Raw genomic sequence first — 26458 nt, forward strand, 5'->3', positions numbered from 1 at the left:
GAGCATCAGCGCGAAGTAGGCGCAGCGCGCTGGGACCGGGAACGGCGGGAGCAAGCACCGCAGTGCACTCTGTGCGCCCCAGCATCTGCGGTCCAGGGACTGCACGGAGGGAACGCTCGGGAATGACTCTTTCCCCAGGGGTACCAACCATTGATTGAGCCTGCTTCTTGTTTGGTCCTGTCCGCTTAATGGGCCGACTGGACATGGTCTTGAGCTGGTCCTTAGGTCACTGCTCTATAAAAGGCGAACGCACTGCCCACCCTTCTAATTGGCCCCTGGGAATTGCACGCCTGTGAGCAATTGGTGGAGTCCGGGAGTGGGGATAGAGCGGGCTCATCTTTCTGGGATTGCAGCTCGGACGACCAGCTAGCCCTTTGAATCACAGAGTAACCGCCAGTAACTTGGGTCTACTGGAGAGCTCAAGTCTGGAGGGGTGGAGTTGAGCAACCCCCTCCCCCCAAAATTACAGCGTATCAAACACTGTTCACAGCCAATAAGAGGGCCTGTTGGGAGGGACACACCCACTGATACCATGTGGGCCGGAACTATGTGGACCAATGAGGATTGCAGGTGGATTTTTTTTTTTTTCTGGGAAGAAGGTGGGTAGAGTTATGGTTTATAATTGTAATGTACAGTGCAGAGAGCCGAAGTGCGTTATTTCACAATCGGTAACTTGTATATATAATGGTAGTTTGTAAAGGGTACCTATCCCACTGGACGTTCTGGGATGTAAATTTGTAGGTCGAGTTTACGACTTTTTTCTTATCTGAGCCGAACCTCATTGAACTTGTTACCTCTTTGTGTCTTTAATGAAGCTTATAAATGGCAGAAAGCAAAGTAAGTAGAATGCATGCAAGTAAATGATTGCATTCAAACTTTCATCTTTTGTACATGATTATTCTTTGGATATAGGAAAGTTGTTATGTAGATTTTGGATTTCTGTAAAAGTTTGGTATTTGGTAAACAGCACAACACCTTCACTTTTCGCGGTTTATTTTTTATTGTCTTCTTTTGACTCAACTTTTCTGCATTGAATTAAAGTTTCCAAGACTTTGGGAAGTCTTTTAACGTGACTTTAGGTGAATCCATTGCTTGTATTTTATAGATCTGAAATGTTAAGGTTGCAAGTTAAAGTTTTGTGTGGAGCTTTGAAACCACACAGCAATTTTAGTTGTGGTTGTAAGAAAGGCATGTTGCACCTAGATTTTTCGTTACTTTTGTTTTTGATCCTTGTTAGAAAATGAATTTCTTTTTATGGACTTAATATCGATTGCTTATCGTTTATTAATCTGTTTTACTTCTTTTGAAACCACATTTTAGTTATTTTTCTGATCTATGTTTACAAATATAGAGATTGCAACAAAAAATAGCTAAAATATAATGAAAGAGAACTGCATTGAGTTTTTGTTTAGTATTATCAATTCTAATGTTTTTTTGTTTTGGGTAGTGGGGGTTGAACCCAAGGGCAATTAACCTACTGAGCTACATTCTCACCCCTTTTTATTATTTTATTTTTTCATTTTGAGACAGAGTCTAGCTAAATTGCTTAGGGCCTTGCTAAATTTTTGAGGCTGACTTTGAACTTTCATTCCTCCTGCCTCAGCCTTCCCAGACTCTCCAATTGCTGGGATTACAGGTGTGTGCACTGCACCCAGCTCAAATGGTGTGTTTGAGGATACAACACCTCTTAAAATAATTTTTAAGGAATTTAAAGTATGACAAGAAAAAATCTGTACATGTTTAATGTAAATGCACTTTCTTTTCCAAATATTTTTGTTCTAGAATGGGTTAAATACATGCACCTATACTCTTTGGGTCAAGTAAATAATAGCTTGTAGACAAAAAAACTAACCTAAGCCTTAACTTGGTGCTTTAAACCAATAGGAATTATTTTAATACACAAGAAATAATAACTTGCTGCTGTGTGCTTCGTGTCAGAAACTAAATTGGTGTATTTCTTACAAAAATAAAAATATTCTTTTAAGTAGCCATGAGAATTATTTACAGTTTTAAAAGGATTCATCAGATTGGCTTTTCATTATCCTACCATGTTTTCTTTTCTCAGATTTGAACAAACATCTCTAAAATAAAGTTTACAGGGTTCAGGGGAATCACATCTGCACATTTTACTACCAATATTTCTTCTAAAACTGGATTTACATATTTGTAATCCCAGTGACTTGGAGGCTGAGGCAGGAGGATTGTAAGTTCATGGCTAGTCTTTGCAATTTAGCAAGGCCCTAAGAAACTTATACCATATTGTAAAATGTAAAATAAAAAAAAGGCTGCAATATAGCTCAGTCATAGAATGTGCCCCTGGGTTCAATCCCCAGTACTGAAAAAAAAAGAAACAAACAAACAAATACTGGTTTAATTTTTTTTTTTACCTTGCCTATTAACATTCATATATCTTTTTATAAAAAAGAAATATTGTTCAATCAATTGGTACTTTGATAAAGAGGCATGTATTTAGATTTAAGCATGTTTCTATTTTCAGATAACTGACAAATTTTACATGAACAATTATTGCAAAAAATAGTTGGGTCCTTTAAATGTGAACTTTAAAAATATGCTGGTGGTAAAGCATCAAACTGGTTAAATAATTAATTTTTACTTACTAGTTTACTACATGAAATGCCTGCCCCTATCCAAACTAGAGGCATTAAGATATATTTGTGTGGATAGGTGTATTTCTATTTGTAATAGTATGCATTAAAATATTGCAGGCGTGAAAATGATGAATGGAATAATGAAAAACAATTCCATATTTTTAGATTATTTAAAAAATTGAAGCCTGACTGCTCAGTGCAAACTATTCACCATTCTGTAATCTAAAAATTGGATTAGGAAGCTAAAGTTATAGCTCAGTGGTAGAGTACAAGTTTAGCATGTACGAGGCCCTGGGTTCAATCTCCAGCACCCCTCCCAAAAGAAAGGTATGTGAATATATGCATTTGATGTCACAGAAAAAAAATGGTACAAGTGACATCATCATCTCATTGAAATAACTATTTCCATTTCTACAGCTGACTTTGGCAAAAGACTTTCCATGGAGTTTCCATAAAGTATCAGTAGGGAGATTCCTTGTCTACTTCTTGCATTGATTCTTTGAAGCATACCTAAATAACAACTCATGGGTCAGTTCGTGTGTCAAATACTTTGAAGCTATGATCGGTCTGACAACGATGCTGTGAATTCCTAATGTGTAGTATAAAACCAGCCACCTAAAGGACTTGGATTTGAAACTCAGCTTGATCATCAGAGCCCATTACTTGACCTTTATGTTTGTTTCAATACTAATAAAGTGGAGATAATACTACTACTGTGGAGTTGATGTGAGGACAAAACTAGCTAATATATGTAAAGAATTTAGATTCCTGTGTGGAATGTAGCCATTATTTATATATGTCAGCTGTCATCACCATCACCACACTAAGTACTGCCCACCCTTAATCCACAGAACATGACAATTGAGCTGGCAGATATAACCTTAAACTGACTTTTTTTTCTTTTCCTATTTTCCCCCCATTAGGGATTAAACCCAAGGGTGTTTTAGCATTGAACCACATTCCCCGTCCTTTTTATTTCTATTTATTTTTTAAAATTTTGACGCAGGAGTTCACTAAATTGCTGAGGCTGGCCTCAAACTTGTGATCCTCCTGCCTCAGCTTCCCAAGTTGCTGAGATTACAGGTGTGTGTCACCATGCCTGGTTATGCATCCAGTTTTTGAATTACTAGTTCAAACATTGTGGTTTTGATTCTTGATTAGACTTGGAATATTTTACTGTATTAGAAAGCAATTTTTGTACATAACTCTTTTTTTTGGTTTTTAAATATTTATTTATTCTAATTTGTTATACATGGCAGCAGAATGCATTTCAATTCATAGTACACATATAGACACAATTTTTCACGTCTCTGGTTGTACACAAAGTAGAGTTACACCATTCGTGTCTTCATACATGTACTAATGATGTCCATCGCATTCCATCATCTTTCCTACTCCCCCTCCCTTCCCTTTAGCCTATCTAAAGTTCCTCCCTTCCCCCCATGATCCGCCCCCATCCCGGTTACAGATCATCACAGAAAACATTCAGCCTTTGCTTTTGGGGTGGTGTACATAACTCTTTCTAATAAATTATTTTCTAAGATAGGTGAATACACTTGACCCAGAGAGTCTGGGTCCATGTATTTAACCCACTCTAGATCAAAAATATTTGGAAAAGAAAGTGCATTTACATTAAACATGTACAGATTTTTCTCTTGTCATTATTCCCTAAACAATGCTGCCTAAAAACTATTCATATAGTATTTCCTTTGTGTTAGGTATTACAAATAATCTAGAGCTGATTTAAAGTATATGAGCCAGATACATTGGCGAACACCTTTGATCCCCGCTACTCTGGAGACTGAGGCAGGAAGATTGGAAGTTCAAGGCCAGTCTCCACAACTTAGTGAGATCCTGTCTCAAAATAAAAATTGAAAAATGGCTAGGGATGTAGTTCAGTGGTAGAGTACCCATGGGTTCAATCCTGAGTGCTGCAAAAAATAAATAAATATAAATAAATAAAAGTATACAAGAGAATGTGCATAGTTTATATGCAAATACTGTGCTATTTTATTTAAGGGATTTGAGTGTTCGAGAATTTTGGTATCTCTGAGGAGTCTTGGAACCAATTCTCCCATGGATTCAAAAGAATGATTTTCAAGTTTGTCAATTACATTATGAATGGTACAATGTACATTTGAAGTAAGGATTAAGAGTATAAGGCCCAGGTGTCCAGTGTCTAAGTGTTTAAAGATCAGGATTCTGTTAAACGCGTGAACACCACTTTTCCTCCAAAAGACCTGTAAGTGAATTTCAACATTAATACAGAACATATTTTATTTGGTTTGATAACCAAAGATGGAAGTAATGCTTTAATTCTTAACATATGGGATATTTAACAAGTGAGCAAAACAAAGCCCACCATAGTTTTGGAGACAGAATAAGTAGGGAAAGAAAGAAGTATTGGTTTTAACTGACAGGTTTTTGTTTTTGTAACAGTCTGACTCTTAATATTTTGTGTGTGGTACATGGATTTGTGTGTGTGTGTGTGTGTGTGTGTGTGTGTGTGTGTGTGTGTGAGTGAAAATACAAATTACCATAAATAGGTCAGGGTTTGACTTATATATTCAATTACATGTGCTTTAGCTTTAACATGAAAGACAGTGTTCATCTTGGGATCACAATATTCTGAATCAGTTATGGAAACTGTTTGGTGTACCCAGTGTGGTGTACAGAATTTTTAAGTAGACCTTTTCTCTAGATAGTGCAGCTGTCAAGATTGGTATCTCATTACCTAATTCATGGCATCTTTTAGATGCTTAGAGTTGGTTAGTCACATGTGTGCATGTGTGTGAAAGAGTGTGTGCATTTGTATGCGTATTTTCTCCTTGGGAATGTATTTGAGAGCAGCATATGATTCAAAAGGGTGGGACTGTTATTTTTAGAGACAGTTACATTAAATTATGATCTCTGTAGTTTGGAAAGAGGGTGGAAACTCATGACAACAGTGGGTCCTTAAAGTAACAGCTTTGATTCAGGGAGTAATGTGGGTAACTATTATTGAGCAATGGCTGAGTGCCCCTTGTTCTGAATGTGCTTTAACAAACACATGTGTGTATTCTCATTTTATTTATTTATTTATTTGGTACTGGGGGTTGAACCCAGGTATGTCTAACCACTGAGCCACATTCCTAGCCCCTTTTATTTTTTATTTTGAGATGGGTCTTACTAAATTGCTTAAGTTGCTGAGGCTAGCCTGAAACTTGTGATCCTCCTGCCTCAGCCTCCCAGTCACTGGGATTGTAGGCTTGCGCCACCATACCTGGCCAGTAGGACCCAAATTTAAACTCAAGCCTATTTCCACTGCCAGCTGACTTCTACCACAATAAGACTATTACTTATGTTGGGAATAGGAAATTTGGTTTGTGAAAATTTCTGAAAAGATAGATATATGCAATCTGTACAACTTTGGCAACGAGCTCACCTATGTGTCTAGGGGAGTAAAACAACCAATATGAAGGAGAACTTAACTTGTTATGTGACAGGCACCAACCACTTTACATGGGTTATTTTATCAAATATTCCTAGCACCCTGTGAGATGAGTACTATTATTTTACTGAGGGCTCAGGGTTTTGATTCTGCTGCGTAGGATCCTGGTGAGTTCCCAGGAAGTAAGCATTCTGCAGTGGAAAGATCTTTGGAGCCATCAGAGCTGAATTCAAGTTCTCATTTCAATACTTACTAGCACTATGGCCTTAGGTGAGATACTGTCGGAGACCAGCTCCAACAGGGGGTCTCAGGAGACGAATGGATGGTGAGGAGTCGGCGAAAGAGGGGTGGAGAAACAACACAGACACCAAAGTGAAGGTGTTGATCCCAGTCTTTACTTGTGAAGCTGATCATATATACTTTTCATTTTGGCAGGCTCACAGTACTTTGTGGTTACAAAACAGGAATCATTATTCAAAGAAACAAAATATTACGTAGCTACAATTAGAATAGAAGAATGTATCTTGGCTTATGCATAAGCAAGCATTTGTACTTTCAGTTTGCGTTTTGCTTTGAGCTGTTTCTGCTTAGTTAACTTTTAATAATAGTTAGAAATGTCCCAAACTATTGGCCTATACCTTGACTATTCTTTCTTGACTTACTGACTGGAACCGGTGCCATGGTTACGGCAAGTGGTTGACTTGTTATTAATTTTAATCAAACAAGAGTAAGAGCACAAACCATTGTGCACAGGAACAAGAACAAGTTGTCCAGTACCAAGCACTAATCTGTCTTCTTAACATTAATTTTTCTTCTCTAGATTTTAATTTAATTTCTCAAAAACTTCCTTGACAGGAATACAGGGAGTTTTTCATTAGACATTAACAATTTACACTCCACAGCTGAATCATTGCATTTAGAGCAAACAGATCTATTCTTTAGAAGTAGTTGCATTAATTGGGAAAGTCATGTTTTTTCCTTCATACATAATGGTCATATGAGAAATTGCAACTATACTTATTAAAGGAATACAAAAACAAATCAGCCCATTCCCAGAAACATACTGCGCTCCTCCAGAGGCTGGACGCCTTGCGCCATCCACCTCAGTAGGGCCTTGCCATTGCCTGAGTCAGGGGAGGGGCGCAGCAAGATACCTTCTGAAAGGAAGCTTCCCTAATGCCTGCTGATGTTTCTAGAAGCTGGGTATATGGTCTGTGTCTTGATCTTGTTGTCACATTCATGGATTACCCCATTGCAAGTCAACTTAGTCAATAAGAAGAATGTGTAATTTATTTGTCTGCTAATGTAGTGTCAGGACAAAGTTATTTTTTTAAAAAGGAAGTGTCTTCCTTTGATCTTGACTGATATCTTAGCCCTGGAGTGAGACAAATATGCACAAGAGATGAAAAGGATTAGAAAGATGAACACTTTTCCTCTCTAAGAGCCACATGAATTGAACAAGACTTCAGAATTCAGAACATCTGCATCTAATTCTTAGGTCATCTTTTAAGCCTATTCTCTAGGGATTGGGAAAAATGGGCTTGCCATCTTCATTCTGGCCAATGATGAATGAGATGGATATTTCTGCCCATTGTCTTTAGTATTAGCAGGTGGGCCTTCTTCACCCTTTGCTGAATCTGAGGCTGTAGAAACTTTTTAGATAGGGGAGGTTCAGAACAGATGACCTGCATGAACCTCTGTAAACTGTAGCCAGCCCGGGCAGTGCCAGTTACTTGGAAACCTCTGGAGTTTCTATACAAACAACTTCTTTATAGCCCCAGGTAGGTTGTCTAGGTGTGAAAGAGGCAGTGATGGATTTAGTTGACCTTAAGTCTGATATGAATCAGCAGTATAGTGAGGGTTGGAGCAAAATGTAAGTACTTCATAAACATTAGCCATTTTTATTGGTGGTGGCATTAGATTTTCTTCCTTATACTATGGATCTGCCTTGCTGTAAATTCTGTTCCTTGAGGATACAATATATCTTATCCATCTTTTACAGGACAGCACATTAAATATTTAATGATAACTGTATTGTCATAACTCTGGAACCTACCCTCTGAAGAGTCAAGTCCGGTACACTTTCCTGCTAGATTCCCCTATGTGGAGTTGTATTACATAGCTGGCAAGATTTAAAGCAAGACTGGAAGAGGGCTTTTGGGGATTGTTATAAAGGAGATCAAAGAAGTATTGACCTAGGTGACCTTGAACTCTGAGATTTAATCATTCCTGTGAGGTCTATAGGAACTAATGAGATTTTACTCCTTTGGGCCAGGCACCATGCTAGACTCTGGATGTGATATTCAGTTTCACATGACTCTAAGCTGAGTGTAACTTGAAGCCAGTTGCCTAATTTGATTTTACTCAGATGCCATAGTAGTTCCAGAAGTCAAGAAACTGCATGGGAGAGTTAGTTGATTCTGTTTGCTATTCATACTTACCCAACTCCATATTTTTTAAATTTAAATTTTAATTAATTTATTTTGAGATGAGGTCTTGACTGTCCTCAAACTAGTGGTCCTCTTGCCTTAACCTCCAAGTAGCTGGGATTACAGACACACACCACCATATCTGTCCGCAACTATTACCTATGTTTGATGAAAAAAAAATGAAATGGATGTTATATATTTAGGATGTTATATACTAAAAAGGTAGTATAAGTCTGGATGGTCCTTTTCCTTTTGCAGAAAGTGTTCACTATGAGAAAGGGTCCAAATGTGATTTATTCTTTGGGGTCACCATGTAATATTTCATTAGCATTTTTTAATAGTAATAGGGGTACCATAATTAATTATGTCAGGACCACAGACATATACTGGAATTATCCTAGGCAAATTATAGTGATGTTTTTCCTGCCTCTGGGATCTGATCATATAGAAGTTTTCCTAACTCTGCACTCAAGATGGGCTGGGGTTGTAGCTCACTGGCAGAGCATTCACCTAGTATGTGTGAGGCACTGGGTTTGATCCTTAGTACCATATAAAAATAAACAATTAAAATCAAGGCATTCTTTCCATCTATAACTACAAAAAAATTTTTTAAGAAAAGATCTTTGGACGGGGAGTGGGTGGGGGGATGTAACTCAGTGGTAAAGCAACCCTGGGTTTTGTCATCAGTACCAAAAAAATAAATAAATAAACAAGATCTTTGGCTATGATAGGTATATTTACATCATGGAAGTTAGCAAACAACTGAAAATCAAAGCTTTATTTTACTTTTTAACCCCAAAGGCATCCACAGAAGTTTATTTAGGAAAGTAGATAAATATTCAACACAGAAAGGGGACAGTGTCTTCAAGAGAGATGCCTTTAGGGTAAAGCAAGGAATAAATATCATGCAGACTATCTCCAGAGGTCAAGACAGCCAAGGGTTTTATTTTCAGAGATCTAATTGTTAAACAGTGACCAGCACACAGTGACTGGTTCACAGAAAGGCACAAAGAAAAGTCCTAAAGGGCATAAGTAATACCAACTGAAGTACTGAAGCATTTGAGGTAGAGAATTGGAGGAAAGGTCAACAACATGCCCTTTGCTAAGTATGACTATGCCAGAAGATGAGAAGTTAGATAAACTTTTTTTTTTTTTTTTGATACTAGGGACTGAACCCGGGGGCACTTAACCACTGAGTCACAAAAAAGCCCTTTTCATTTTTTATTTTGAGACAGGGTATTATCAGCCTCCCATTCTCCCTCTTAAATTCCTACCCCAGAGATAGTTGGGCTCAGCGCTGAACTAACCAGTAGGTAGACCAAACAGGTATTATTAGCGTGCTATACATGCAACAGCGGTTCCAAAGAAAGGAGAAAAAATAACATGCATGTCTTTTTGTTTTGTTTTGCTTTGTACTGGGGCTTGAAACCAGGGGTTCTTTACCACGGAGCTACATCTCCAGTCCTTTTTATTTTTTACTTTGAGACAGGATCTCATTAAGTTGCTGAAGCTGCCCTTGAACTTGGGATCCTCCAGCCTCTGCCTCCCCAGTCTCTGGGATTACAGGCATGCTTTCACCACACTTGCTGTGAATGACTTGAATTCAGCTACTTGTTTATTGTGGTTTGGGGAACACCAAAATTTTTCTTTAAATAAATAGATATAAATCTGGCGCCAATTGGGCCTTGTATCTTTCTCGGGTGATATATAATTTATTTATTGGTGCTGAAATGTCAGGGTGGAGTTGTTAGAATATCTTTATTTTACGTTTCTTATTAGGTTAGGCAGGTTAAAATTTTTTTTTTTTTTATTTTTAGTATTTGGCGGACACAACATCTTTGTTTGTATGTGGTGCTGAGGATCGAACCCGGGCCGCACGCATGCCAGGCGAGCGCGCTACCGCTTGAGCCACATCCCCAGCCCAGGCAGGTTAAAATTTGTCCTCGCCAAGCAGGAAAGGAGCTTGGTCTGTCTGGTTTCATACACAGATTTGGGAGGCAGAATAGGGACTTCCCCAGTTTAGACCTGTTTGAATTTTGCTTCAAAGATAACTGATTCTGTGCCACTTGTCTTTTCACTGTCCTGAATGAGTATTTGGAGAGTGTTTGGTTTTATAATTTTTTTTTCATTTAAGTAAATTTTAAACATTAAACAAAACTAGAGAACATAGTATAATGAACTGCCAAGTACTCACCACTCAGCTTCTTTAATTATCAAATCTTGTTTGATCTTATTGTATTTCTTCTATAAAATGCCCAACCTTGTGGACTGGGGATGTACCTCAGTGGTGCAGCACTTGCCTAGCACTCGTAAGGCCCTGAGTTCAATCCTCAGCACTGAAAAAAGAAAAAGAAAAGCATAAATGCCCAACCTCCTCTCTTTCCAAACTGGATGATATTGAAGTAAATCTCAGCAATCATCTCACTTTAATATTCAATGTTTTTGTGTGTATTTCTAAAAAATATGGACCCTTTAAACATATAACCATAATCTGTTATTTGCTAAAACAAGTGTCTGTATTACATTAGGTTAAAATCATAGTATTTAATAATGCACAATTAGATGAATAAATGAATAAATTCAGTTATCTAACTACCATTCTTTAGCAACACTGAACTACACCCCCCAGCCCTCTGAACTCTTAAAAGTTTGGCCTGTAGGTACATGTACACAAATTGAAGTTGTTACAGCTCACTTGTAGGCAAATAAATGAAAATTTGATGATCGTGTTGCCCCCAGAGAATCCCTTTGTTTGCTAATACCTATTGTTGTTTGTATATAACTAATTTTTAACCATTTCCTCATGGATTGAGATTTCAAATCTCATTCTTGGAATGAAATAGCCTGTGCAAAAAATCTGCTTTGGGATCACCTCAAAATCACTGGACTAGAAATAATATCTTCTAATTGTTAGGGAATAAGTAGTTTTTGTCTGACATTAAGAAATCAGGAACAATATTGCCTGGTGTGGTAGCACATACATCCTCTGATCCCAGCTTCTCTGGAGGCTGGAACAGGAGAATGGCAAGATAGAAGCCAATTCTGAGTAGTTTAGTGAGAATTTATTTCAAAATAAAATAAAAGGCATGGGGTTTTAGATCAGTAGTAAGAGTGCTTGCGGAGCATGTGTGAGGCCCTGTGTTCAGTCCCCAGTACAGAAAGGAAGGATAGAAGGAAGGAAGATTTTAAAAGAGCTCCACCCCTCCTTTCCTTTGAAGCCATTACAGTAGGGCCAGTGGGGCAGGCAAAGACACTATTAGTCTCTTCAAGATACTATTAGGATTGAGGACTAGGCTCAAGCCCCAGAATCTGGAGTCTCTGGATTTAGAGCTAAACTGGGGGGTAATAGGAGGGGTAGTGGTAAAATTTGTGAAATTTACAATACCAGACAATTTTTGGAAAGATAACTCCTATTTCAAAGTTAAGCACAAGAACAAAGATCTTGAGTCTATTTAGGATCAGTCTGTTTATCAAACATTCTTGGGGATCAAACCAATTAAATATCAGTGAATTCTTATCTGTGTAAATGCCAGACTGGGTTTTTCAGTTGTATGAAAATATACTTCAAATCCATTTTTATACATTCCTGCCTTTTTTGACAGAAGGAATATTATTTAATATATTTCAATAATTTAGAGACATTGTTAATACCCAGTTTTGTTCTATTGTGGTGCTGAGGATTGAACCCAGGGTTTTGTGCATGCCAGGCAAGCACTCTAACCACAGAGTTCCATCCCCAGCTCTGGGTGAGTTCCTTTAACCTTTGTGAGTCTCAGTTTTAAGTATGCCTTGGAAGAAGCTTCTTCTGAATTGCTATGAATAGACCATTCTTTAGCAAATTTGTGGCTCTGAGGTCTCTTTTTGTCATGCTAGAGATTGAACCTAGGGGCTTAGAAATAGTGGGCAAGTGCTTTAACACTGAACTACACCCCCAGCCCTCTGAACTCTTTAAAAGTTTGGCCTATAGGTACATGTACACAAAAAAATTGCACAAGCTCCAGTGTACCACTTCAACACACGTGTACCAGACTCAATTAAATTTTAGTCAAGCTGTAGGCATATTTGCTTGGCAACCTGTTTAACTCAGGGTTAGGTCAGTTATGTAATAACAAATAAATGGGTAACCTGTCAAGCCCTCACTAATGTTTTCTTAGCATTTTAGTACTTATTAAAAGATTTGAATGGTTTTTGTTTGGTTTTTATATTTATCACAAGCAAAGTGAAGAGTTATTAGATATGTAATATTAAGCTTGCATGAAATATTTTCAGCAAATATATCCAAGCTACTGAATCAATTTTTTTTCCTGAGATGGCAAGAAAAGATATTCAAAATACAGCCTATGATTTGCATTTGCTCTATGAATCAGGTTTTTTTTTTTTTTTTTTTTTTTTTTGACCTAGGATTGAACCCAGGGGCGCTTAACCACTGAGACATATTCCCCAGCCCTTTTTATTTTTTATTTTGAGACAGTCTCGCTAAGTTGCTAAAAACCTCGCTAAATTGCCGAGGCTGGCTTTGAATTTAAAATTCTCCTGCCTCAGCTTCCTGGGTTCCTGAGATTACAGGCATGTGCCACTTTGCCTAGCTGAATCAGGCTTTTTTCGATATTAAAGTCAACAAAGCACAAAAATAAATGGGTGCTGAAGTTCATGCAACTGCTGTTTTCAACCCTAAATGACGATTTCCAGCCTTTATGTTGATCAAAACAGCACTGTTGTTCTTTTTTTTTTAAATATTTATTTATTTTTAGTTATTGGCGGACACAACATCTTTGTTTGTATGTGGTGCTGAGGATCGAACCCAGGCCGCATGCATGCCAGGCGAGCGCGCTACTGCTTGAGCCACATCCCCAGCCCCACTATTGTTCTTACAATTAACTTTACGTGGATGTATGATGATTTGTAAAATAAAAGTGCAAAAATGATGTCACTTCTCTCTCTTTCATATGTGGGGTTCAGTATTAAAAAGTAATAAAAAAATTCCAATGCTACAGAGTCTGAAAAATCTCTCTTAATGATAGAAAAGGGAGGACACTATGCCCTCAAACTAAAGGGTCCCAGATGAGTAAAGTATCTTTTCTCTATCAAATATTACCACTAGATGTGCCTTTATTAAAAGTTGAAAAGACAGGAGCAGTGGCGCATGCTTGTAACCCCAGTGGTTTGGGAGGATGAAGCAGGAGGATTGTAAGTTCAAAGCCAGCCTCAGCAACTTAGTGAGACCCTAAGCAATTTAGTGAGACCTTGTCTCTAAAAAACGGCTCGATGTGGCTCAGTTTAACTCCCTCTGGGTTAATCCCTGGAACAACAACAACAATAAATTATTCTAGTAGAAAAACATTTACTACTAATCATAATGACCATCACATCTGGCAATTTACCAGTGATAACTCAGAGGCAGCTGAGAGCTGGAAGGAAGCAAACACTTGAACAATACTTCCAACACCAGTGTTGGAAAGTAATTGAAACTAGAGATGCTCAGGCTTCTTACACTTGGGAATGCTTCCATGCTCCCCCTGGGAGTCTGTTTACTCTTCACCAAAGTAACTTTTTTTTTTTTTTTTAATGGTATTGAGAATCAATTCCAGAGTCTAGTGCCTGCTAAGCAAACTCTCTACCACTGAGCTACACCTCCAGTTCCCAAAGTCACATTTTTAAGAGACTTACTTTTCTCCTTTCTCTGCATTCGTACAGTGTGGGACACTGTTTGAGAGACACATTGCAGTAATGCTATAGCAAGAAATTAACACCTTTAGTCCAAAAACAAGACAGAGAAAGCTATAATAAAAACAGAAGAATACTCAAACGACAGCAGACCGGGAAGCCCAAGTTTACATGGTTCCTGAGGGCATCAGTGTGTGGTGGGCACAATAATTAATTTTCATATGTTTCTGATTCATCAGAAAGAACTAAATATTGTTCAACCTATTTTGTTTAAGAACATGGGAAATTGGGTCATGCATTTTGAGAAGATTTTCTTCAGAAACTATTATAATTTGGCATTTCTATTTTAAAATTTATTAACCTGTACAATGAAGAGATTGAGATGTAATTCGTATACTATGCAATTAATCCATTTAAAGTATACAAACCATGGTTTTGAGTATATTTAATGTTGTGCAACTATTACCACAATCAATTTTAGAACATTCCATTGTCTCTCCAAAAATATATTAGCAGTTACTTCCCTTATCTTCCTGCAACGTCAATCCCTAGGCAGCCACGTTAGTCTATATAGCTTTGACTCTTCTGGACATTTTATATGTGGTATTTTGTGATTGGCTGCTTTCACTTAGCATAGTGTTTTCAGGATTCATAGGTGTGATAGCACGTATCAGAAATTTGTCTCTTTTTGTTGCCAAATAATATTTCATTATATGGACATATCACATGTTATTTATCCATATTCATCAATTGATGGGAATTTGGGTTGTTTCTCCTTCAGCTATTATGACTAATGTTGCTGTGAACATGCAGGTACATGTGTTTATGTAGATGTATATTTTCATATGCCTGGTAGAGGAATTGCTGGGTCACATAGTTCTGTGTTTCTCTGGCAGACCTGCCAAACTGTTTTCCAAAGTGATTGCACTCTTGAGCATGCCCACCAGTGGTATATAAGGATTCCTGTTTCCTCTACATCCTCACAAAATTTGTTGTTTTCTTTTTCTTTTTATTAAAGCCATCCTATTATTTTGAAATGATATCTTATTGGGATTTTATTGACTTTTCCTTAATGACTAGTGATACTAAGCATCTTAGGTGCTTATTGTAGGCCATGTCCCTCCAACACTAACATCCTATAATTTTCAACTTTTTGTGAGTTTGATTCTTATGTGCAGCTACCTTTTAAGTTTCTTGAATGCCTAAAAAGCGTCAGATTTTGTGTTGGTTACTGTTCTTAAGAGGGTGTTCTAAACAGAGCTGCCATTAGCAAACATCAAAGGGTTGTTTTGATAAAGTAGTGTTTGGTTCTGGGGCGATATGAACTTCACTCCTTTCTTAACCATTCTTTTTTTTTTAAGTATTATAGTTAAACATAATAGTTGGATTCATTCTGACAAACTCATACATGCAATTTGACTTGATTTCCTCCATTTCAGTCCCATTACCCTATCCTTCACGTTCCCTCTTTTCCTCCCTCCACAATTCTCCTTCCTCTACTTTACTGATCTTCCTTTCTCTCATTCATTTATTTATTTGTTTGGTTTTTTAAATATTTTTTTAGTTGTAGTTGGACACAATACCTTTTATTTTTATTTGTTTTTATTTTTATGTGGGGCTGAGGATCAAACCCAGTGCCTCACACATGCTAGGCGAGCGCTCTACCACTGAGCCACAACCTCAGCCCCATTTGTTTGTTTTTTATTGATGCTTTATACATATACAAAAAGGTAGATTTCCCTATATTTATATATGACATAGCATGATTTTGTTATATAGATTCTGCATATTCTCCCCTTTCCTGTCCTTCCTCCCTCTCTCTTGATCTCCTTCTACTCTACTGAAATTCCTCATGTCTTTATGCATTCCTTATATCTTTAAATATGATCCTCCTTTTTTCCCCCCTTATTTTTGCTCTAGCTTCTGCATATGAGGGAAAACATTCAACTCTTGATTTTTCTGAGTCTGGCTTATTTCACTTAGTGTGATATTCTCCATTTCCATCCATTTTCTGGTAAACTCCATAATTTCATTCTTCTTTATAGCTAATTAAAACTCTGCTGTGTATGTATACCACATTTTTTAATCCACTCATCTATTGATATGCATCTGAACTGGTTCCATAATCTGACTATTGTGAATTGTGCTGTTGTAAACATTGATGTGGTTATATTCCTATACTATGCTGATTTTAGACATAAGGAAGATCAGTGGAGTAGAAGGAGATCAAGAGAAAGCGGTTTGGCACATCTTTCTTTAGTTCCTCCACCATCGCAGCTCTACTTCAAAGTTTACCAGTCTTGCATAGTCCAGGCTGAAATAAATGAACAAAGCCATTTCTGGTAGATCTGCTGTTTTGTCTAGTAGTGCCACCTAGCAATGCTATTCTCTCCAAAGTCTCTTTAATTAACTATTCCCCGGCATTAAATTGCCAATAGCATCCCTAGAGAAGGCAAGCATGCTCTGGTGGCTTGTCAAGACAGAAAACTAAACCTCTTGGTGGTTTAAACTGAGATTTGCTTAAGCAGGTAATGAGATTACCATCTTGAGCCCCACTGCAGGGTATTAGGAGGCTGGAGGAGCTGTACCTGGGTGGACACTGTGATCAGCTTTGGCTGCAGAAATGGTAACATTGGAGATAATCACAAAGGTGCATAGTTGTTGGGTCCCTTAGTACACCTGGTCAAGAATTGTGGAATCTTCTTTTTTCATCCAGGGACTGTATTTCTGATAAACAAGATGGTGTGATAAGCTGACGACCATGTAGAAGGTAGATGTTCATCTTCTATTATCTCTAGATTGGGCAGAACCCCTAGCTTCCTGGTGAGAAATAGGGGTGATGATTATGGTTGTTTGTAATTGTGTTTTCCTTATGCCTCTTCTGGACAGCCTGAGAAATTACTGTGGGATGGGAGTCAAATTTCATCTGCCTGACATTTCCCCTCCTAAAGACCTGGAGCAGAAGACACAGAGGGCTTGACTGCAGGGGTGCTGGGGAGAAGTATCACTGGAGTGACACTCCCCTTTCTGTTCCAGTTTATCTTGTAAGGTGACATGGAAAGGCTTCAGGACCTTGGGAAAGAAGCGTACTCTCTGAGCTGCTCAGGGACATGAGGAAGACACTGAAGAGAAAAAGCTCTTATAATCTCATGAGTTTGACATTTCTTCAGTTTTTTCCGCCCCCTATTTTTTATTGATGCTTATTATGGTTTGGATGTGAATTGTCTTCCAAAACCTCACATGAGACAATGCACAAAGGAGAAATGATTGGGTTGTGAGAATCTTAACCCAATCAGTGAGTTAACCTCCTCCTGCCCCCATAAGGATTAACTGAATGGTAACTGAGGTGGTAGAGTGTGCCTGGGGGAGGTAGGAATTAGGGGCATAGCTTTGGGGTATATTTTGTATCTGGCAGTAGAATCTCTGTATGTCTGTCTCCTGATCACCATGTAAGCTAAGCTGCTTCCCTCTGCCACACTCTTCTACCATGGTGTTCTGCCTTACCTCAAGCTCCTAGGAATGGAGCTGGCCTTCTAGGGACAAAGTCCTCTGAAACCATGAGCTCTCAAATTGTTCCTCCTCTATAATTGTTCTGGGTGGGTCCTTTTAGTCACAGCAGCAAAAAAAAAAAAAAAAAAAAAAAAAAGCTGACTAAAACAATGCATTATGATTATAAATCATAGTAGGATTTTTTGTTATATATTCGTACATGCACACTTTATAATAATGTAATTTGGTCAATATAATTCCCCAGAACTTACCCTTTCCCACCTCTCTTTCCTGCTCCTGGTCTCTGTCCTCTAGCCCACTGATCTCCCTTTTATTTTCATGAGACCTAACTTTCCTTTTTTCCCTTTTTCCTCTCTAACTTCCACATATGAGAGAAAACATAGGACCCTTGACTTCCTGGGTTTGGCTTATTGTGCTTAACATAATGGTCTCTAGTTTCATCCATTTTCCTTCAATTAACATAATTTGATTCTTTTTAATGGCTTAATAAAATTCCATTGAACATATATACCACATATATATTTTTTCACCACACTGAAGGTTGAACCCAGGGGTGCTCTACCATTGAACTACAATCCCAGCCCTTTTTGTTTTTTTATTTTGAGACAGGGTGTCTTGAAGTACTGAGGTTAGTCTTGAATTTTCAGTCCTCTTGCCTCAGCCTCCCAAGTCTTTGGGATTACAGGCATGCATCACCATGCTGGGCCTATACACAACATTCTCTTTATCTGTTCATACATTGACGTTTCCTAGTCTAGTTCTGTAATTTGGCTATTATGAATTGTGCTGCTATAAACACAGGTGTGAATGTATTATATAATATGCTGATTTTAATTCTTTAGGAGAAGTACCGAAGAGTGGTATATCAAGGTTATGTGGTATTTCTATTTCTAGATTTGAGGAACCTCCATACTGATATCCACAGTGGTTGTACAAATTTATAATCCCATCAGTAATATAAAAATGTTTCTTTTTCTCCATATCCTCTCCAGCATTTATTATTGTTTGTATTCTTTTTTTTTTAAATCTTACTTAAGACTTTTTTCTTTTAAATTGGAACATTATAGCTATATATACTAGTTGGGTTCATCTTGACACATTCATACACACTTGGAATTTGGAATTTGATTTCAGTTCACTTTCCCCCACTTTTCCTTTCTCTCCTCCTTCCCCAACCATTCTCCTTCTTCTACTCTCTGATCTTTCACTCATCTATTTATTTATTTTAAATTTTTTTGTAGCTATTGATGGACAGCATGCCTTTATTTTATTTGTCCATTTTTATGTGGGGCTAAGGATCAAACTCTAGTGTTTCACATGTGCTAGGCAAGCGCTCTGCCACAGAGTTACAACACCAGCCCTCTTTATTTATTTTTATTAGTTCTTTCTACTTACACATAAAGGTGAAATTTCCTGTGGTATATTTATATATGCATATAGCATGATTTAAAAAAAATTATTCCATATTTCCTCTCCCTTCTCATTATTGTTTGTATTCTTGCAGACTGCCATTCTGACTGTAGTGAGATGAAATCTCAGTGTATTTTTGATTTGCATTTCCCTAATTGCTTAATTATGTTGAACATTTTTTCATATATTTGTTGGCCATTTGTATTTCTTAATTTGAGAATTGTCTGTTTTGTTCATTTGCCCATTTTTTGATAGTGTTTTTTTTTTTTCAGTGTTAAAAGTTTCTGAGTTTTTAATATATTCCAGATAGTAATCTTCTGAATGAAGAATAGCTAGCAAAGATTCTCCCATTCTGAAGATTATCTCTTCACATTCATACTTGTTTCCTTTGCTGGATAGAAGCTTTTTAGTTTGATGTCATCCACTTGTTGATCCTTGGTATTATTTCCTGAGCTTTAGGAATCCTTTTGAGAAAGTCATTGCCTATGCTTATATGGAGTGTCAACCCTACATTTTGTTCTAGGAGCTGACAAGTTTCTGGCCTAATTCCTAGGTCTTTTGATCCTTTCTGAGTTGACTTCTCTGCAGGGTAAGAGATGGGGATCTAACCTTAATTTTCTACGTATGGATAACCAGTTTTCCCAGCTTTATTTGTTAAAAGGCTTTCTTTCCTCCATTGTATGTTTTTGTATCTTTAGGGTTTGACATTTTTGGGCCCCTTCATCTCTGACTCCATCTTTTCCCTGCTTCTTCCTGGCCCAGATCCATGCTAAGAATACATTTACTGGTGTTACCAGAATGGCACCTTAGTACATGGCTTCCTTTGCTTCTTAGTTCATGGCTTCCTTTGCTTCCTTTTTTTTTTCTTCCTCCAATCATAACCTTAAAACATAGCTTTTATATTGGTATTTCTGTTTCTTGTTTTGATTTATGTGGTTATCTGTGTCAAGGTCAGCCATATGGGTTGCAAAGCAAAGAATGTCTGGGTGCATGACCTAAATACATGAACACTGTTGCCAGAGTTAAAATGGAATGCATGCTACCTTTAAAATGACAGTCACTGGGAGAGAAGAGCTTATTGATGGAATTTAATTATAAGTGGACCTTCTAAATCATAGTGATGGGGTTTAATCATGCATGGAATGATACTTAGAACTGCAAATGCTGTATTTAAAATTTGAAAATCACCTGTGGCACTTATGGTGTAACTTGTCCATAAATAATTTCATTAATAAGCAGTTAGATATATTCTGGGAACAGGAGTATCTGCTGGGTCATTACCTTGCGTTGCCCTCAGCTGTCAGCCCGAGTTCTGCCCTCCCATTTGCAAGCAAGGATAGCTCAAACTTCTTTTTCTAGATTTTAAGACATGGTCCAGCTATTTATAGCATTCATTTGGATTCAACTATAATAGTAGTTCTGAACTCAATCAGTGAGAATTATAGTGCGTCTCCCCACACCCCTCCCCTAGGCTCCTGCTCAATTTTTTTTTCTGGGCACCATTCCAGTCCCATGGAGTCAGAATCTCTAGGAGACTAGTGATCTGTATTTTTTGTTTTCCCCAGTGCTGGAGCTTGAACCCTGGGACTTGAACATGCTAGGCAAATGCTCTACCACTGATTATACTCCTCCTACCCCTAAAATTCTAATTGGTGTTGGGGATTGAACCAGGTATGCTTTATCATTGAGCCACATCTCCAGCCCTTTCTATTTTCTATTTTGAGACAGAGCCTCACTAAGTTGCTTAGTGCCTTGCTGAGGCTGGCCTTGAACCTACCATTTTCCTGCCTTAGCCTCCCCAGTAACTAGAATTAAAGATATGCAACCCTGCACCTGGTCCATATTGCTACATTTTCTTCAACTTAAAAATTTATATTTTTTCTTCTGATTTTCAAAGAAATATTTTCATGCACTGTGCCTATGGTGGCTGATAGATAAATTGGCCTTGAGTGGCAGAGGTGAAACCCAGACTCTACTTTTTTTTTTCCTTTGCTGACATGATATTTCTACTTGCATCAGAAGCTCTAAAACAAAAATCCTTCCTATCCTTTTTTTCCCTGTAGCATATGAAAAGATGATCAGCTCTTGTGTTCTTATCTCTGGGCGAGAGGGAGGAAGCCGGGGTCTGGGACTGTGACAGCAAAAGAAGGGTTATTATCATACAAGGATGTGTAGCCTTTCCCACACACATGCCTGTGCCCCTTTAAGTGTGGTTTGAATTGCCAAGTTTAGCATATGCTTTTTTTTTCCCCCTCATAGTAATGCGGGTAAGTGCCATGGTTTGCATATGGATCTTGCCCATTAAAACCAATGTTGGAAATTGATTGTCAGTGTGATGGTACTGGAAAGTGGGGCCATAGGAGATGATGAGGTCATGCTCCCATGGGAGCATTGTCCTCATGAACAGATTATTGTCTTTTTCCGGAGACTGGGTTAGTTCTCTAAGAGTGGATTGGTTGTTATGAGAACCAGTTACTACAGAGCTAACTTGGCACCTTGCACACTCTGCCATGATGTGATATAGCATGAGGTCCTCACTAGACACTGAGAAGATGCTGGTACCCTCCTCTTGGACTTCCTTGCTTCTAGAACCATGAGCTAAGATGAACCTTTTTATTTTATAAATCACCCAACCTCTGGTATTTTGTTACAGCAACTGAAAGAGGACTAAAACAAAGGCAAATCAAGCCTTTTCCACCTGAAGGAATTCCTTTTCTACCTGAAGGAATCTTTGTTTTGTCAAGTGCCTAACTTGTTGAACAACTTGCTTTTGATGGGCAGGCTTCCCTACTCTTCCTCTTTTTGGGGAGGTTACTAGGTATTGAACCACTGAGTTCTATCCCTGGCCCCACTCCCTACGATTAATTAATTAATTAGTTAATTATGTAATTTGGGGGGTACTGGGGAGTAAACCCAGGGATGCTGTATCACTAAGCTGCATTTGTCAGCCCTTTATATTATTCATTAATTTTTATTTTTAACTTTTTTGCAGCGCTGAGGATCAAATCCAGGGCTTCACACATGCTAGGCAAGCATTCTACCACTATAGACCCAGTTTTTATTTTGAGATAGGATCTTACTTAGTTGCTCAGGCTAGACTTGAACTTGCGATCCTCCTGCCTCAGTCTCATGAGTCGCTAAGATTATAGGCAACGTTAGATATGGTAGGATGTTGCAATAGAAGACACTGGTGAGGCAGGTGGGTTGTTTTTTCTGGGCAAACCACAGATCTGCTATGTGCTCATTGAAGCAAAGTTAAAACAGTTTCTTTTTCCTTTGCATCATTACAGAGAAACTTTTAAATGAGAGTTTAATCTCACTTAAAATTATAAAGCTTCAATGTGTTGATTGTAAAAACTTGTATGAAAATATCAGAAAAAGCCAGAAGAAGAAAATAACCACTCCCAATCCATGATCCAGAGATAATAGTTGTAAACATTTGGGCCTTAAGTTTACAGTCATATTTTCTGTCCAAATAGCAATTTGGTTTTTAGACAAAACTGTCTCCATGTGAAATGTACCATTTAATCTCTGTTCTTTTTCACATGAACATTCATTCTCATGTTGTGAAAAGCTGTCCAACAAAAAGATGTTCATAGTGATGTGTTGTCTCATGTTAGTGAATAATCATTTGTTTATTCAGCCTTTTATTGTTGGACTGTATATTAGTTTTATAATTATTACAAGTAAAACTTCAATTTTTAAGCTAAATTATGTGGACACATGCATAATTATTTCTTTAGGGTAAAGAAGGACCAAGATATCCAGGGGGCTCTGAATCTGGAGCTTTTTCGTGTGTATTTTCACAGAGCTCAGGGGAAGGTAGCACCAGGTTTCACTCACAGTGGTAGGTGTGTGAGTGCTTGGACTCCTGCCAGCTCTAGGTTTTACCACATGACTAAAATTCAAACTAAGGAAATCTGGTATGCATTAATTTGAAAAAAACCATGGCTGATTTCTTTGCATGGAGTATTTAATGTTTAACAGATTGCGCCATGTGCAATAATTACTGGTTTCTTTACAGTGCAACAGAAACCCTTTCATTAAATTTTTCATTCACCACTTTAAAGTCCTTAAATGGTTCCCAGGTTTTCAACTCTTACATTTTCTGCTGTGAAAAGTGTGTTTTTTTTGAGAGCTTGTGTGTATTTGGGACAGAACTTTATAACAGGTTACTGTAACTCCATTTATAGATTGGTAAATAAATAAGAAAAGTTCCCACAGATTCTGTCTGTTGGATACTCTCAGTTGCAAGTGACAGATAATTTGGCTCAGATTGGCTGAGCAAAGTGGGAAACTCATTGGTTCATGAAACTGTAAATTGATTCTGATATCTGCTGTCACTGACCTTGGACAATTCCTTGATCTTTCTAAGTCTCAGTTTTCTTAGTTGTAGACAGGAGTTTGAACTTGACCTAAGGTTCCTTTTACCTACTAAAGTTAAATATTTCTGTGTATATACTACAAATAATTACATCATGCTGTTAACCAAACTTACACATAGTGAAAGGAAGACTGTCCTTCCAAGATAAGAAAAAGAAAAAAATCTTTTTTACTGTTTGGAAATCAAACCCAGGGCCTCGCACATGCTAGCAACCGCTGTATCATTGACCTATATCCTCAGCTCAAGATAAGAAATTTTAGAAGAAATATAATTTTATGACACACTTGGATGTAAGTAAACAGGTCTTTCTAACCTGTAGAAGTCCTTAGGCAATTTGAACATAATTACTATTAACAGTGTAAGAACATCTTCAAAAGTACTTTAAAATATTTTTTTCTTTTGATTATACAATACTCAAATATATTTTCCTTATACTAATTTGCTTAACAAATCTTTATAAACAGTGGAGAAAGAAATTTCAATTCTGTTGCTCCTATTCACAATTATTATAGCTAATTCTAACTTAGCTAATTCTTGAGAGAATTGTTACTCTCCATGGCAGTAATAGGTTGTTGAGTCAAACCTGTGCCCAAAGGAGTAATTGAACACTCAAGTGTTTATACTTACGAAGAAATGTAGTCACCCTTTGGTTAACGACAGGATACATTCTGTGCCTGTGTTGAGCCATTTTGTTCTTGTGGGCACCTCATAGAATGCACTCACAAACTAAGATGGCCATGTAATTTTATGGGACCACTGTCATACATGTGGTCCTTCGATGACTGAAATGTGCTTGTGCTGCACATCACTGTGGGCATTAGGAAATCTTTCCTCACCAGGAACACTTCTTAATGTTCTGTGGCTGGTATAAGGAAATTCAGATTTTACACTTAGTCCTCTACACTGTGAAATCAAGAGGACAACAATTTTTCTCATGGCAGACTCTCTTAGTTCTTTACAATTGTTTCTGTGAGGCCAGGTACAGGGGCATGTACCTATATGTAATCCCAGCTACTTGGGAGGCTGAGGCAGGAGGATCATAAATTCAAAGCCAGGCTTAGCAATTTAGCAAGACCCTGTCTCAAAATAGAAATAAAAAGAGCTGGAAATGTAGCTCAGAGGTCAAGCACCCCTGGGTTCAACCCCTAGAACCTGGGAGTAGGGGAAATATTAAAAAAAATTGTTTCTGGGGCTGGGGATATAACTCAGTTGGTAGAGTGCTTGCCTCACATGCACAAGAACCTGAGTTCAATCACCACCACACACACACACAAACAAACAAACAAACAAACAAAAAATTTTCCTGTGACTGGAGGAAAAGTTTTCTGGTTCTCCCCTCACTCCCCACCCCTGTGTCTTTGCTTATTTCTTTATTGAGATTTACTGCAGGAAGCATAAATGTCTCTCAGAAACTATTCTAGTATTCTAAAAAGTCTTGAAGAAACAGGCTTTGTTTTAAAGCAATGTAATCAAAAGAGTATTCAAATATTGATGCCACAATTTTTGAAATGCAGATTCAATTTTACAGTTTTAACTACTACCAGATTGACAGTTTTCTTTTGGAGGAAGTTTTAGAGAAAAATAAATATAACAGGACCTATATACCTTTTTATTAACACTGAGCTACCACATGTGTTATCAGTAGTAATAACAGCTCCTGTATCTGTTCCTGTTGGGCAGAGAGGATTCTGGAGAAATAAACAGCTAAAGACTTTGATGCGAGATATATTACTCAGGATAGCCAAGTGCTATGACTTGGATAAGAGTTTTTAACATGTCCACATGTTAAAGTTTTCATCCCGAGGGTGGCCCAATAGGTAAGAACTGTTAGGAAGTGGAGCCTGGGGTGGGTGATCCTTAAATCATTGGGGGTATACCCTCAAAGGAGATTATAAGACCCTAGTATCTTCCCCATCTCTCCCGTTTGTTTCCTGGCTGATGAAGTGAGCGGATTTGTTCCACCTCATACTCCTACCATGATGTGCTGCTTTGCCACAGATTCAAAGCAATGACGCCACCTGATCTTAGATTAGAATATCTGGAATCTGGGGCTGGGGATGTGGCTCAAGTGGTAGCACGCTCGTCTGGCATGCGTGCGGCCCGGGTTCGATCCTCAGCACCACATACCAACAAAGATGTTGTGTCTGCCAATAACTAAAATAAATAAATAAATATGTTTAAAAAAAAAAAAAGAATATCTGGAATCATGAGCCAAAACAAACCTTTTCTTTATATAAGTTAATTATTTCAGGTATTTTATTAGAGCAATAGAATAGCAAATTTATCTGACAGTAACAAATAACCTTGAAATCTCAGTGTCTTAAAACAACAAAGGTTTATATCAACACAAATCCATTGAGGTGCAACCGGGAGGTTCACTATGGCTTATCTTCTTTACTCTGAGACCCAGATAATGGAGCAATCATTAGCTTAAATTTTGTTGGTTATGGTAACAAAGACAGAGTCTTAACGGGTCTGAATCCAGCTGGAAGTGCTCTTGCCTACAAATGACACACATTCTTTCCATTCATATATCACTAGCCAGATTAGGAATGCTGCCCAGCTCAGTTATTAAATATCCAGGAGTTGCAGCCTGACCCCATGGGCCTGGAAGGAAGAGACCGGAAATATTGGCCAGCAGCACTAGTGATTAACACAATTTTCGCTTCTGATGATCAAATATTTGGCACATTCTTCTCTTGTAGGTGAGATACATTCTCCAAAGGAGACTACCCCAAGATCCCACCTGGTCACAGATTCTGGATGATGCCGAATTTAGGCTTTAAATTAAGGGATAATACAAAGTAATTTCTATGTCAACTCTGGATATGATTCCTCTTTATTTAGAGACTATAGAACAAAAAAGAAGAGTTATCTGCTTTTTATCCTTCACCCCCAATGCAGGCTATATACTAATACAGCAAAACAAAGATTGGAAAATTTGATATACAAGGTATATTAGTCAGCTTTTGTCATTGTGACAAACTACCTGAGAAAAGCAACATAAAAGTAAAAAAGATTT

General features: G+C 37.8%; 2 protein-coding genes across 3 annotated transcripts in view; one reads left to right on the forward strand and one right to left on the reverse strand.

Annotated features, from left to right (window-relative positions):
- Kif20b (kinesin family member 20B) overlaps positions 1-421 on the reverse strand; it is a 122651-nt gene extending 122230 nt beyond the window's left edge. For both annotated transcript variants that reach the window (XM_071611101.1, XM_071611100.1), the window contains exon 1: positions 149-421. The gene's annotated coding sequence lies outside the window, so the exon portion shown is untranslated. The remainder of the gene's footprint in view (positions 1-148) is intronic.
- Positions 1-26458, forward strand: part of Pank1 (pantothenate kinase 1) — a 66010-nt gene that overhangs the window by 781 nt on the left and 38771 nt on the right. The gene's annotated exons all lie outside the window — the stretch shown is intronic.

The sequence above is a fragment of the Marmota flaviventris genome, chromosome 4, assembly GCF_047511675.1.
Source record: "Marmota flaviventris isolate mMarFla1 chromosome 4, mMarFla1.hap1, whole genome shotgun sequence".
Classification (NCBI taxonomy): domain Eukaryota; kingdom Metazoa; phylum Chordata; class Mammalia; order Rodentia; family Sciuridae; genus Marmota; species Marmota flaviventris.